Source organism: Marmota marmota, unplaced genomic scaffold (assembly GCF_001458135.2).
Source record: "Marmota marmota marmota unplaced genomic scaffold, marMar, whole genome shotgun sequence".
Taxonomy (NCBI): Eukaryota; Metazoa; Chordata; class Mammalia; order Rodentia; family Sciuridae; genus Marmota; species Marmota marmota.
The window spans coordinates 29,150,914-29,155,662 of NW_025999842.1; positions in this window are offsets into that span (position 1 = coordinate 29,150,914).

The following is a 4,749-nucleotide window of genomic DNA, read 5'->3' on the forward strand; positions in this document are numbered from 1 at the left end:
GTCAGGGCAGAGGGGGAGAGCGTCGTTGCTCTGTGGGGGAAGCCACAGCCAGACAGATCTGGACAGAGGCTCGGGGGTCAGTGTTTTGGCCCTGGGAACCCAAGCCTTGCTCCACAAGTGCAGTCAAGTACCCACAGCTTTGAGTTGTAGGCTCCTCTGTTGGCCATAGAGGTGAAAGCTCTAGCTGTCCTGATTTATTTTCCCCCTAAGTGTTTTTTATCAAAGTACTGAAAAAATCAGAAAGCTCACTTTGAAAGCTTGGAAGAGTTCCACTGTTTTGGTAGCAGAGAGGACACTACCAATGTCACTCCCAATGTCAGAAGTTTATGGGTTCCCCAGTTTCAGCAGGAGGGGGCAGCCACTGCTCCCCCAGTCTGTGGCTCATTTCAGTCTGTGTAGCCCCCACCTGCTCCTCAGGAACCTGCCCAGTGTCACGGAGCTGGGCAGCTGCCCCCCGGCTCCCTGGATGCCCCCAACTCATATGTATGCTCAGCAGGATATTCATGAAGTCCCTCTTCAGGTTAGGAATGTGATGATGAGAAGAAAAATAAATTTAAATTTAAAAGCCATCAGAGAGCTTACCAAGTCTAGGGAGGAAGACCAACACTATTCACTGAATTAGACAAATAAAATTATAACTGTACCAAGAAAATGAGATACATGATACCTAGAGAGAGTGTAGCCAGGAGATTTTAGCTAATCAAGCTTTCCTAAGAAGTGGTGACTGAGCTGTCTCCATGGGAAAAGCAGACAATGCAGGGAAGTGCCTTCTAGCAGAGGGCATGGCATGTGCTAAGGCCCTGAGACAGGAAGGAGTCTGGGCCTCTAGGAAACTAAATGAAGACCTACAATCATGCAAGATATTGGAAAGTTGGGTTTTGTTTTGGTTTGGTTTTGGTTTCAGTACCAGTAATTGATCCCAGGGGCACTTTACCACTGAGCCACATTCCCAGCCTTTTTATTTTTTATTTTGAGACAGGGTCTCATTAAGTTCCTGCAGCTGGCCTCAAACTTGCAATCCTCCTGCCTCAGTCTCCTGAATCACTGAGGTTACATGTGTGAACCACTGCCTCCAGGTGGGAAGTCTTTAACGTATTCAAAGTTGTCACACGTAATAATCAGATTTGCATTTTTTACAAAATCACTATTGGCTGCAGCAGAGAACAAAATAGAGATGATGAAGGTTGGTCAGGTAGCTACTACTTGGACCAGAGTTGTAGCTGTATGGATAGGGAAGAGGGCAGATATCAGAGACCTTTATAAAAAATGATCACCAAGACTTGATGGTAGAATTGATGTGTAGATAAGGGAGAAAAATCCATCCAGATGATCTGTGGATTTTGACTTCATAACTAGTTATGTAGAAAATGAGAATCAAGTCTAGGGAAAGCTAATAAATAATACATTACGACATGTTTAGCTTAAGTTACTTGGTGATATGCAAGTCATGTAGTCAGAGGCAGTTGGGTATCTGTGACAGGAGTCCAAGGCTAGAAATCCCATTTATTGATCCTATGGTCACTAAGGCCCTGGTGTGGCCAAGTTCACCAGGGAGCAGTCACACAGTGGGAAGAGAGGAGAGTGGGGGATGGTGGAGGGAGTCCCCAGTTCATGGCCAGCCGCAGGAGAGGGAGCCAGCAAAGGAAACAGTGGAGCTTCCAGAGAGCCACAGACACAACAGGAGAATATCAGCTCTCAGAAGTATCTAGAAGAGACAGTGTTTCACAAAAAAGACTTCAGTGTGGCCATGACAGACTACCAGGGATCAAATTTACCCTCCTGCCTTAAATAAGTACTAAACAGACACAACCTATGGTTTTCAGACACAGAGAAACAGGCAGCACAGAACTGTGATCCCTGAGAGAGGAGAAATAAATGAGGTGAGTCTTACAATTGACACAGTCAGCTGCCTGGAGAGTTTCCAGGCTCTCTGCAGGGAGGGAGCTCAACAGAGCCAGAAGTTCCTCCTGAGCTGAGGAGACACAAGGAGAGTTTGGGAGAACAATTCACTCTCCACCCCCCACTTCTTCCAGAGAGCTTGAAGTACTTTGAACTCTGTGTCACACTGGGGCCTCCCAAGGGTGTCATGGTGAAGCCAGATTTAAAGTTAGGTAGTCAGTGTAGTTAGATAAATCGGGTCTAATACCGAGTGAAATCTAAATTGGAGGCCATGCTGAGAATGATTCCAGGACAACTCATGGAATGTCAATGAAGTCCTGAAAAGGCCCTAGGCCAAAGTGCATCCCAAAGAAGTGTTAATGAAGTCCTTCCTGCTCAGACTACTTCTTTGGCCCACCTGTGTCCCACCCCTCGGGCCTTCCCACCTACATTCCATCACTGAAAGAAACTATAAAATGGAGAGACAGGCGCACTTCCACGGATTCCACCTCTTGGGTCCCCTTCTTCCTCCGGGAGAAGTCTTTTCTGCTGTCCTTTAATAAACTTCTAATTTCTACTCTGACCTTGCCTCGGCGTGCTTCCTTAGTGTTATTCTTCAACATTGGGGAAGCAAGGACTCGTCACCGGCCAACAGTGGTAACAATGGCAGACAGTTTGGAACTAACTGCAAATAGACCCATAAGCAGGTAAAAACAGGGAACACTGCCTTGGTGGGAGAAGTGACCAGGGAACCCATTATGCCTGTAGAATGCAAGTCCGGTGGGGGGAAAGTGGCTGAGTCTTCCATGGGGTAGGGGGGCTGGGTGGCGCAGGCTGAGAGATGTGCATGGCCTCTGGGACTTCCAGGGTGCTGGCCAGGGAAGGCACCTCCTTCTTTTCCTGCTGATGGTTGCTTTGTCTTTGGAGTCTCTTGCCTGGAAATTCAAGACCACACCTTTCTTTATCAACAGACAGAAGCCCACCCCAGGCCCAGAAGTCCACCCCTGTGGAAGAGAGACGTGGCTACATTTTTGTCCAACTTTTAACTTTTATCCTCCAAATTCCTTTAGTATGTTTTGGTTTACATAGTCCTCAGGCTGGCCCTTTCCTGGCATGCCACAGAGGTGGCGACAGGACAAAGACCTCCTTTCTTTGGCCTCAGTCATTAGAGAGGACCAACATCTTCAGTCCACCTGAGGGCACAACTGGTAGGAGTCACAGAGCCAATGCTGCCACCAACAGCCCCTCGGCAATACTACAGCCCAGAAGGAGAAGCAAAGCAGAGTCTCCACCCAGAAAGTCATCTCAGAGTGCCTGGACCACTTCACTGCCACTGAGGTAGCCCAGGAGGGACAAGAGAGGATGGAGATTCGGAACTGAAAAGAAGAATCATGCTGAGCTCTGTCACCAAGCCAACACTGCCACACTGAGCAGACTACAATTCCAGTCTGTGGTCTGTATGTGTGTTTCTTTGAGAGCTGTTAAGGGGAAAGGCTATATAATGTGCACGATCCACTACATTAGTATTCTGAATTTATTCTTAGAACGTTGGTGCCTGTCAGATAAGACAGGACTCAATTAGTCCCCAAACACCATCATTTCCAGTCATTACAGTTGCACAAACAATAGAAGAAGCTCAACAATGAGTTTGATGTGAAAATTAACTTTCAAAGATGCTCACAAATGAATTATTTCATCTACAATCAACTTCTATTTTATTTTATTTTTCTCCTAGAGAAAGAAAATAGATAATTACTGAGAAAAGAATTGGGGAAATTTTCCACACCCATAATTTGTATCCAGAAACAGAAACAAACACTTCTCAGAAATGTATGAAATGATTCCACATGCAATCTGCTGTCATCATAGAAAGCCTCCTAACGTGGATGCAGAGCAACAATTTCTACTTAAAGAACACAGCTGTGATCTCAGGCATGTCAGACTTGAAATATGCATGTATGGATGTGTGGGAGTCTGTGTGTGCTCCCCATAATAGAGTCCCTGTGCGTCTCACTGTCTATGTGACTCACGCAGAAGTAGGCACAAAATGATTAAATAACAAAACCCCAAGCCACTGTACCCAAGAACATCTGATAGAGAGACACAGAAATCTAGTCAGTGGCTGCTATGCGGTAACTATAGCAACTTGCTTTAGAAGTTGTTCTTTCCTGCCAAAAATCAGGTAGGCCCTGTTAGCCCTCCTACTGTCACTCTGCAGGAAAAGAAGAGCCATTCAAGAGTGCCAGCCATGCAAAGGTACCCAAAGGGAAGGAAAACGCCTGAACTTTTGGCACCGCATGGGTCTGTGAAAGAGCAAACTGGGAACAAGAATGAGGACAACTAAGGATGGCTGAACATAAAGAGTGTATTTTAAGCCCTTGCAAACAGATAAAGAATTCTTGTAATGAATACATCAGACCAGCTGGGTCCGTTCTAAGGTGAACTGGCATGGAACACAGGAAAAGATCAGTGACCATCAAGAACCAGGACAACTAAGAGGACCTAGACAGGACAGAACTCTTTCCTTCAGGCTTTCGGAAGAGGCTTAGGAAGAAGGGACTGGAATTAATACTAGAACTCCACCAGACACAGGTTGATTTTGTAGTTGTGGCATTTTTTTTTTAAATGTTGAACTGTTAGTCAACAGCAGATAGTGGATCCCATAGGTCAAGCTCAGATTTTCTGACTAAATCCTTTACATGTTATTAGAAAGACTGGAGCAAAAAAGAGCCCCTCAGATATGGATAGAAAAAGACCCAGTGACCTCAGTACTCTGGTCTCTGGAGTGGGCAGCAGATTAAGCATTCTGCATGGAGCCACGTCTGGCTATGTGTGACCGAACTTGGGCTCTGCTCACTCGTCTCATGCGGG